We start from the raw sequence: 11,155 nt of genomic DNA, 5'->3' as shown, positions 1-11,155 counted from the left end.
CTTAAATTTAAAGCAATATTTTGAGGGCATAATTGTAGTAGTGTTCATTAGATAGAACCAGAGTCATCTTTCATCCTGCCGTACCCAAGCAAAGCTTGCAAAAATGAGCTGTAACTAGAAAAAAAGTGTTGCAACCTGTCATAGACTAAGTGTACAGACCTTCTTCAGAGTGTGAATGCATAACATGAAAAAATTATAATAGGTTACCTGGTTTTACTTGGTTTTAAATATTCTGCATGCTTTTTATAAATGGCTATTGTTCTGAAAAGGAGCACTTGTGACATATTGTCCTCCTTTTTTCCCCAAGTATTAATTGAATAAGTTTTAACTACATACAAGCATATGAAGATTACAGGAGCGTGGACATGAAAGCACATACTGTGGCACATACATGTGTACACATTTTTAGGAGAGGTTCAGTACATCTGTAAGTGAATGATAAGGTCTAATTTGAGGGTTCTAATTTCCATCTAATTTGAGGCTGAACCAACAAATAAATGAAACATAAGTTGAGGTAAAATTAAGTACACACTTCCTGGACCAAGCTATCTTTTCCTCTTCAGCAAACCATAATGCTCCACAAGGATAACAGTAGTTAACTATTTCAGCCATGTGCAATGGATATTTCTGCATGTTAGTGTTTAACCTGATTTCACCATATGCCACAGGAGCTTATTGGATTTAATTATGACTTTGCATCAAGAAAATTAAAGATTTTAAATCTTCCAAGTAAAACTTTCCAGAGTTCTAAGGGAATCCCATTGTCATTATTATTGTCTTTTGACAGGCCCACTGTGTGAAACAGACTTATCATTTCATTACTCCAGGACATTAAATTGCTCAGCGGAGTGAGTGCATTCCCCTCTCAGTGTGTTGAGTCATGCAGCATCTATGCAGGGTTTGCAAAATTCCTTTATCTCCGGTAACCTCTGTGACCCACTCCAGTGACTGACTGGCACCTTCACTGTGTGGCGTTAGGATACCTCCAGGCTTTCACTTTAAGGAGCTTTTGTAAACTGTTCTTTTAAAAGCTGATCAAGGCCTTCACAATTACGAAGTAATCCAGGAAACTCTTCTGCCTTTCTAAGTTCTTGCACAAGAGCCTAGTGTCAATGAACCCATGTGCCTAAATGAGCTCTATTACAAAAAGAGATAAAGATTACAATTGCGGTGTTTAAGCTGACCTATGATTATCTGAATTGAATCTGACACAGATATGCTCCCTGCTAGAAGTTGCAGTGGCCACTGGCAGATTACTAAACCCTGGCAACCCAACAAACATTTTCATTTTAATTGTATCAAAATGATGACTCAGTTCAAGTCTTCCCATTTTCATCATCTGGGTTGGAAATATCAGCTGATAATGCTGTCAGTAAAATCAGCTGTCCTAGCCACAAAACTGATAGCCCTGGGCAATGGTGGCTTCTTTCAATTAGCACTTTGCCTTGCAAAGTTGGCCCATGCGTAAATCGACATGAACACTCATTGAGCTAAATCAGATGAGGCTGAACAGCCAAACACGTGAGAAGAGATGGTATTTATCCTGGCTAACCTGCAAAAATAAACTGAAAAAAATGGCAATCTTTTTTTTTAAACACAACAGTAGTACAACAATCTGCCTAATAATTCTGCCTCAGGGAATGGGTATATGCAGAAAGGTGCGGGCTTGATTAGTTTGGACTTGATTTTTTGAAATAAATGTTCAAATACAAACTTAAAAAGAAAAAATTATATACCATCATCTAATTTTTGTCTGTGCATGAAAGATACAAGTTTAAAGTATGAGACATATATGAAGTTACTTATTTTTCAATCCATTCTTTCATTTATATCCTTCTGAAATTACACAATTTTTTACAATGTAAGCACACCTAAAAAATGAAGAGACAAGGGGAAGATAGTGGTTCTGTGTCTATCCACAATAGTTGCATATTGCCTTAAGAAAAATAAGAGATATTGCACAAAACAAATTAACAAAAAACAGCAGCCGCAATCCTCCTATAAGAGCAAGGTAATGTAAGCCTACAGCCACAAAGAGCTGAAGCGCTTTTGAATCACATGATTAGTCTTGTGGTAATGTATATGTGTTTCCTTGAAACAAGGTGGCACTAATATATACTACTATGACATTTTTGGTACCAAGAAAAGAAAATATTTTTGGAAAATATAATAACAAAAATGTAATAGAATAACAAACAATATGAAATAGTGATCTGTTCTATACCAGGTGTATATGCTATTACAAAATGAGTAAGGAATCAAATATAACCAATAGAATAGAACTACTTTCCACCTTCCCAGCACCCCAGATCTTGGTGGTCAAAAGCTTCAGGATATTTCTGTAGCTGAGACCAGAATTTAATATCTTTGTGCCACACCCTGTGAACAGCCATGCTGATTTCAAGCTGCCTGTACAGGGAATGAGGAACTAAGAGGACACGAGGCGGATTTCTACAGAGCATTGCTCCCTGTCTACCAGCATTCCCCTCTGCATTTATCCTGCTGGATCTGTTCAGTGTTGCCCTCACTTAGGAATCCACCCCATCCTACATCCCAGTCTTCCCGCCCTTCCTTCTCTAGGAATAGCTCTCCTCTGCACTCCCAGCTCTTCAAACTCCTAATCTCCCAATTAAACTGTTCCTTGCCACAGCATTGCACTATGATAACTGATGATGAAATAGTTGTCAGGTGTGACTGTTTTTCTGGATTCTGTTTCCTCTCCTGAGGCCAGCATTGGTGGAAAAAATCAAAGTGATAGTCATGACATTTCTTATTACCTATAAGTACAAATTTTCAGGTCTAAGATTAATCAAAAGTTATATTTTATGTATGATTTCACTGCAAAAGAGGACTTTTAGGTTTGGTGATTTTGTTGGGTCTTTTTTTTTCAAATGGCCAGCAAAAGGGCATTTAGAACATGGACATCTTCCTGGGCTGCTCAGTATCATTTTGCATTGGTATTTCCAAGGCACATTTACATTAAAATGGCACAGTGTTTTTCCTTATTTTATTAGTCATTATACTCCTGGGATTTTCCTTCTGAACTTTCTTTTCTAAAAGTTTCCTCAAAGGCAGCCAAGTATGCAAGTTCCCTTTTATTTCTTAATTCCAAAAGGGAATATGGTAAGTGCCTGCTCTGCTTTTTATTAATACATAGTTTACAGTGGAGATAATCCACATGATCCAAGGAATAAAACCACCCACTTCATGCAGGTGTGTGGGCATGGCTGAGTTTCACTGATCGGCCAGAAATCTAACACAGGCCTTGAGATTTATGCTTACTGGTTAAATATGCAATCCTTCAAGTGATTTTGCATCCAATATATCACTAATTTATAAAAGTAAATAAATAAACAAAAAGCTGGCATTTGGCACTTAGTACAGTCTTTGAAAAGCCTTGGTACAATAATGATTTATCTTGCTTAACAAGGGGAAAGTAATGCGTAGTATGCAGTTGTTCACACTTCTTATAAACCTCTAAAACAATCTTTTTTTGCTCAGTGACAGAAGAAATCTTCACAGGTTTTTGCACAAAATCTCTAAGCAGCTATCCAAGATCTGGAGGTTTTTTCCTCCAGCGTTCTTCCTCCTTCTGTTTGCTATTCCACTTGGCTCTGCTCTTACGTGTTAAGATGAGGTGCCATTCTAAAACAAAAAGTTTAATCAAAAGCATATAAATTTGCTGATGTGACAGTATATCAAACACAACAGCTGCTAGAGTAGGCTTTAAAGAAAACCCACAACGTTCTGTAATACCTCAAGCATATACTGCACTGGAGGATGTACATGCTTCATTATCACATCTCAGAAAAAAATTCTCTATATCCTGACATAACAAGAGAATAAAAATGGAAAAAAAAAAAACCAAAACAACAAACAAAAACCAAAATGTGAGTAATAATTGCTTGTTTCCAGGTCTGACCTGGTTCCTGTGTGGTACTGTGTCTCCATCTACTCCTGGGCACCTGCTGCTCTGGGAGGGGTTATTTGCTCAGGTGCAGCAATGTGTGAGCACAGGGAGCCTGCTCAGGCCACAAGGTACTGTGGCTTTTTTTTCACCTGGATCTGTGCCCTACCTAGTGAGCCCTCTTATAACTAGAAATTTTAGAATACTAGAATATCAACCTTGGGTAAAGGCTGTTCAAATGCAGCTTTATTGTTTCTGAACAATGGCTCCATGCCACATGATATCTGATCTAGTAAGTATGGCCAGATCTGTGTTGCTTCTGTGGAGTCATACCTGGCTTTACCTCACAGCTGTACTCATGTCTGACTGTACCTACTGAGGTCTCAAACCAAGGCTTCCTTTCACCTCACCAGACCTGACCTTGTGTATGCATGGTACATGGGAAGAAGGAGAGACTGGTGACTGCCAGCAGCCAGTATCGTTAATAGAAACCTTATCTCCTGATTCACAAAGCAGCACAATAGTCTTTTGACACTGCTCTCTCTCATCTTCAAATGAAAGTGTTGGAAAGACAACTTCTACCCATTCATTTTAATACATTTTAATCTTGTGCCTTACTTTGCTACACTCATTTAAACTTACTCCACAAGTCCTCCCATTGATGTTATTAAAATGTCAGCATACAGTGATCAGGCTACTTTGAAGATCCTTCCTGAAAAAAGACAGAGCAATTTTATCTCTATAAATTTTATCACCTTGTACAGATAAAAAGCCTCTTCAAACAAATGCCCAATAGAACAGGTATCATAAGAAATTATATGGGCAGATAATTATGTTAATTTATTATTATTATTGCCTTTTCCTATTCCTAAACTGTTGCCTATTAAGACAGACAAATAATTTCCCCTTTAACAAACATCAAATAATCCTCATGTTAATGGCTTTCTAAAATAGAGGTTCTCTCAATACAAGAAGCATTGCAAACAGTGCATGACTGCATGTTTTGGTTCACAACAGAAGTGAGTATCTGGATGTCACAAAGAATGTCTGCAAAACTGCAGGCCTTGGTAGGGTGCAGAGTGATGTGTGGGAGCACACTGGACAACTGGGGAAAGGTTTTTTACATAAGATATGTGTGTAGCAGTGTATAACTGCATGTTTTTCGTAACTCTCCTCCATCTTTGATTGTTTACAATTCTCCATTGCTATATCACGTTTCTCATCAGACTGCAATACTTCTGAGACAGGGCTTGTGTCTAGCTGATCTGTCTCTAAGGCATCTAAGATACTACAGGGGTGTCATAAGTACATATTTTTAATCCTTTCTTCTCCCTAGTCATATTCTCATCTCTGTTTATTAACTGCCACTCTTTAGAAATCCTGGTCTTGAAGATTTGCCACTTCCCTGTTTCTCTGTGGTATTATATTCTGCCTTCAATTCAAGCAAGTAAGTTAAGTCAATGGCACCCAGCTTCTCTTCTAGGCTTTTACCTGCTGCTTCAAGGCAGAAGAAAAGAGCAGTTCTCCCCAGTGTGCAGCTGTAGGCTAATTATCTCTGGTCTGTCAGCAGAAAATTTAAAGAAATACACACTTTTACTCTTTTTTTCTTTTCTTTCAAGTAAACCACAGGCCAAGTGTTCTCCATTTAATTTTCAATTTAACCCCACTGACTTCAGAGCCTGTACATAATAACTGAATTTAGTCGGGTAGATTATGATTCACCTAGTTCTTCTCCCCAGGCACTAGACGGGGAATTCACACACCACATTTGGGTCTCTGGATTCCGCTACAGAAATCAAACACCTAAAATTTAGGTTTGAGCATTGCCATGCCTACAACTCTTTCTGCATCTGGGGCATGGAGACTACATCAGCTGTGCCTAAGGCTGCTTTTCCCTCCCATACCCCTTCAGACTGAGGTTTCCTGTCTCACTTAGCAAATAAATGGATGAAGGGCATTAAAGACACAGAGTGTCTCTTTCCCTCTTTCAGATTATAAATGTTTAAGACAGTGACTCTGATTTTAGGGGAAATTCAGCCTCATTTCTAGGGATACAGAGTTTTTCTAAAAGCAGGAGTTTGATAAGAACTCTAGATCTATTAACAAGATAAGAAGTTTATTATTCCTCTTCACAGCAGCAGGAAGGAATTAAAAAAGCAATTAGTTCATAAGTTTCAGCTTCCTTTAATGACCCACTTAAATATGAAACAATAAGGTGATCCAAAGTTTACACCTGTACTCTTTGAACACCACTAAAAGAAGCATATGGAGCAATGCTGAATTCTCTGTTGACCTAGAATTTTATTCGTGTTGCCATGGGGAATACACTGCTCATTAATTAGTTTACTCATCCTTAATATTTTTTGCATTTGCTTGTAAATAGACATTTCTAGGTTAAATCAATCATTTGTCAAGGATCTGATGGGTTGGCCATGTCCTTGTCGGAAAAAATGGTTAACACTGCATTAAGCAGCTAAAAATTGTCATCTCTGCTAATGGAAGAGATATAGGAATCTGTCCAAATCTCATGGAACTAATTCTAAAATAACAAGACAAACCAGGAAGGCTTTCATACACTTTTTTTCCATCTTGTAGTGCAGAACTGAAAGTGGCTGTAGACACCTAAGCAACTGAAGCCCATGGAAAAGACATATGGCATAGGATACATCATGTGATTGCTTGGATGCAAAATACTGAAGACATCTGAAAATGTCATCTGTGAATCTTGACTGTTGGTGGGAACATCTCTCACCCAGAGCTAAGCTTTTTGAAGTGCAAGGCCTCAGCTGTTTCCTCGGCACTTCCTGCTGACATCCTTGTCTTTGATGCCCGCACCAGCTCTGCCTCTTTTAGGATAAAGTACGTGTCTTTAACATGAGGATAGGTTTTATTTATTGAACCTTAAACAATATTTTTCTCTTGCTCTGTTTTTCCAACTGTTTGTAATGTCATTTGGTTTAATAAATTGGGGTTGTGACTGTTATAAAATAAAGTCCCCCAAATGCTCCAGTGGGATGGTATTTTCTTCAGTTATTGTAGACTTTGCAAAATTGTCCCTGCTGTCTGACCATTCGGTACAAGCCAGGTCATTCCAGCTTTTAGTGGTAGAAAATGCACAAGTTAAATTCATAAGTTATGTTTACAGCAGTCTTCCTTTCTGCCTTTACTCTTGTAGAGAAAAAGAAGGCTATTCGTTTCCTGTTATTTATTTTCCACTGTTCTAATTTTAAGCCCATTGTAGTTATATGAACCTCAGGGGATCTGAAACCACAGTGCTGAAGGGGTTAAGCAGGTTTTTAAGCAAAAAAAAATATATGTCCAGACTTGCTGAAGCTTTTAAAATGCCATCTAAAAATCAGTGTATAGGAGTCAGCTCAGCCACTGAACGTAGAAAGCAGTACTTTGAAAGGAGCACTTTATTGTTCAAGTACTCTAAAAGTGTATTTTTAAACATCTGGATCTGCAAAAGCTGTACGCCGAGACTGTTCATTGCAGGAGGAGGCAGGGGATGGCAAGCAGCCGTAGGATCAACAGTGTAACACCTGGTTTCTGACCTAAAGTGACTAAGAAACTGAAGATCTCATCATTGGCAGCCGCAGCTCCCCTGCAACATGATCTCTTCTCTGATATATTTGTCTAATGATCTTTGTAGGACTCCTGTAGGCTCTCACTCCAGAAAACAATCCCTCTGAGTTCTTTCTTTCCTTGTAGAAACTGGCAGAGATGAGAAACAAAGTATGAAAGACAGCAAACAAATCTCAGTGAGGGGAGCCCCTTTCCCTTCATAATGACCAGCCAGCATGCCTGTTGCTCCAATGCAGAAATTCAAGTTTTGTCTTTAAAATTACCAGGCATCTCCTAGACCTCATGAATACCCTAATTTTTCGTCCATTTCCACATTATAGCATTCACGCTTCTTGCTACAGGGGTCTAAATGCATCGAATGTTTCTTAGTCTGCTGGAGGGATTGCTTAAAAGCACCGTGCTTTTGTTTCAGTCCTTCGCACTTCCGTACATTTTTTGGTGTAGACGTGTACAAAGTCAGTGGGAATTATGTCTGTGTATGCCAGAGCTGAATATGGCCCTCGATTTACTGTGTCATCCAGTATTTGTAACACAATAGTGTTTGTCAAAGGGCCAGCATGAAGTGCAAGTGGATTTCAAACAGCTGTAGTGCTGCCATATGCTGCCCTTTGGTTAAGCCATGACTTAAAGTTCAGCTTCCCATTTAGAGCAAAAATTGACAGATTCATCTTTTTCGGATCTTCAGAAGCAATCAGGCTCTTCGCTGTGCCTTATTCATCTAAATCCTTCAGATGGGTGCTGCTGACACCACCACGCCCCCCACCCCCGACATCGGACCCAGCGGGTGCCTTGATTTCTGAAAAAAAACTCCTGATGGAGGTCACTGTCCACCATTAATGAAGTGTGTGGGATCTCAGTCCAAGCCAAAAGCTCAGAGGAGAACTTACAAGCAGGCACATTGCCAGTAAGACCTGATCTTCCACTTAGGACATGTGCCGATTTGGGACAATGTAAGGGTCAGAGCCCTCAGACAAGATTTAGGCTGCTTAGGTGGGCTTGCAGTCTCTTCTGTGACATGAGCCATGCCCTCTGTATTAAAAGGGAATTCCCTAAATGTCAGGTTTTGGGGTACCCTTGGTCCATCTCTCTTACTGAACAGTGACAGGATAATGCCACTGCACATAACTGGTGAGGCTGTACAAGCAGGGTTAGAGCCTGACTCCCTAGACCGCTGCTTCATGGCTTTTACTATATTAGAGGATTTTCTGAGCAGTGGCTGTTCAGCTATCAAGAGTGATAAAACTCCAACAGAAAAGAACAATAGACTTAAAATACCTGGCAGGGCACTGGTCTGAAATCATATACTCATATCCCTGTTCTGAGTCACACTGACCACATATTTAAACCCAGGACTCCTACACCACTGGTGAATAACCTAAACTGGAAGGCAAATTTTGCGTGTCCAGAGAAGGGCAATGAAGTTGGTGAAGGGTCTAGAGAACAAGTCTTAAAAGGAGCGGCTGAGGGAGCTGGGGTTGTTTAGCCTGGAGAAGAGGAGGCTGAGAGGAGACCTTATTGCTCTGTACAACTACCTGAAAGGAGGTTGTAGCGAGGTGGGGGTCGGTCTCTTCTCCCTAGTAACAAATGATAAGACGAGAAGAAACAGCCTCAAGCTGCGCCAGGGGAAGTTTAGGTTGGATATTAGGAAAAAATTCTTCACAGAAAGGGCAGTCAGGCACTGGAACAGGCTGCCCAGGGAAGTGGTTGAGTCCCCATCCCTGGAGGTATTTAAAAGATGGGTAGATGTGGTGCTTCAGGACATGGTTTAGTGGTGGACTTGGCAGTGATAGGTTAATGGTTGGACTTGATGATCTTAAGGGTCTTTTCCAACCTTAATGATTCTATGATTCTATGACAAATGCATGCTTCTAGAGGCGATGGAGATGGTGACAGTCCAGCTGCTAGCAGGGACCCTTAGTACTTGGGAAAGGACCCAGCCTTTGCTTGAAGTATGGTCCGTCTACAAAAGATGGATTGAGAAATAAGGCAAATTGTTACTACAAGAGTGATTTACATGGTTTGTGAGGCAAAAAATGGATTAAGAGGCCTATTTGAAAAGTTTTATGCTCCAGGGTGGAAGATACAACGAGAGTATTCAGAGAAATATTTCTGATCAATGTATTATGAAGAAAATATCCTGGGTTTGCTGTAGAGAAACATAGGTAGAAACCTGTTAAGCTTTGTGACTGCAGCCAAAAATATAATCCTCTCTTTCTGGATAGGACGCCTAAGAGGTGCTGAGCAGTTTCAAATCCTACTACTACTAATGCAAGCTTAAAGTGCTTATCACTATCCAAGGTGTTTTACAGGAGCAGTTTGCCACAATGCTGTGGACACAATAATTGGTTGTGATAGCATCCAAACTGTTTCCTAAGCAGTTCCTTTTCAGTTCTTGTAAGATTACACTATAGGAAAAAGCCATGCAATCTCGACTAGCACACTATATATATCCTATCTCTTTGTTTTTAAAGGATAAAGCAGAACTAAGGGAGAGTTCAAAGCACAGCAAAAAAAAATTGTTTGGGGCATGGAAAATTCACTAAATGGGAATAGACTGAGGAGCATGGGTACCTTAAGAGTGAGAATGAGATGAATGAAATTTTTTTTTTTAAAGTAGAAATATGCTAAGAAGTGATACAACTTAGGAGTTGATTTCTCTGTCTCAGAAGAAACAAATAGAGTTTCAAAGGTGGAAAGCTAAAAATTGATCAAAGAAAACATTCTTTCATATAACATGTGACTGAACTATAAAACTCACCTCCGCAGAAAGCCACTCAGGCCTAGAATTTAGGAAGATTTAAAAAAATTAGAATTTGAACACTGGTTAAGTGTGCTGGGAGTTCTGATTTTCGCTGTTTTTAAAGAAGAGCTTGGTACACTCAACAATTACATTTATCCTAAAATAGCTGGCAATGGGTAGGATTTTTGCAAGAGCCATTGTTTCTAAAAGACTTGGAAATGTTACTAAATGGGTCTTATGCTTTACAGTGATTTAATTGCCACCTCATCCATGGCTGTGAATTGGTTAATAATCAGAGACCAAATTCTTCAGGGCACTGAAATCAGTCAACTGCATCAGTGAAAAACTCCACTTCAGGTTTAAGGAATCATGTTTGGGTCAAACGGTGTTCTAGGAGCTGGCAGTAATGTGAAGTGGAGCCATCAAATAGTAAATAGGGAGTGTAAGCCTTCCCAGACTGCCTTCTGCAACCCAGAAATAGCCTCTCCTGAGAAGCCGGTGCCCACCTCTGGGTCTGCAGAAGATGCTGCTGTGATAGTTGCAGCTGTTTCTCCCTGCCTCTGTGATTCTCACCACCCGTGCAGCTTCCAAGGGTTTAATTAAGTCGGATCCTCCTCATTGCAAAGCACGGCTGGCAGAATACTCTGCCAGCGGTACAGCAGATGAGCTAAGGCATGCCAAAAGCCCTGGATCAGCCCCCACGTGCTTTCCTTACGCGATCAGCCCACTTCCAAGAAATCTTTTGATTTCCGAACGGTTGCTGTCACAGCCATGTGCAGAAAGCTGAATGACTGCGCACCATCACTCAGAGCTTCAGCCCTGCATTTATCACACGCTCAGTGCCATGGCGAGGGTCATGCGAAACTCCCGTGTTTCCCTTTGGGAAGGAACGATCAAAGCGCTGGGGCTTGAGGCCTCGCCAC

This window comes from Nipponia nippon, unplaced genomic scaffold, assembly GCF_047370975.1.
Source record: "Nipponia nippon isolate SJK-2023a ecotype South Korea unplaced genomic scaffold, ASM4737097v1 scaffold_2, whole genome shotgun sequence".
Taxonomy (NCBI): domain Eukaryota; kingdom Metazoa; phylum Chordata; class Aves; order Pelecaniformes; family Threskiornithidae; genus Nipponia; species Nipponia nippon.
Note: the sequence above shows the minus strand (reverse complement) of the source record.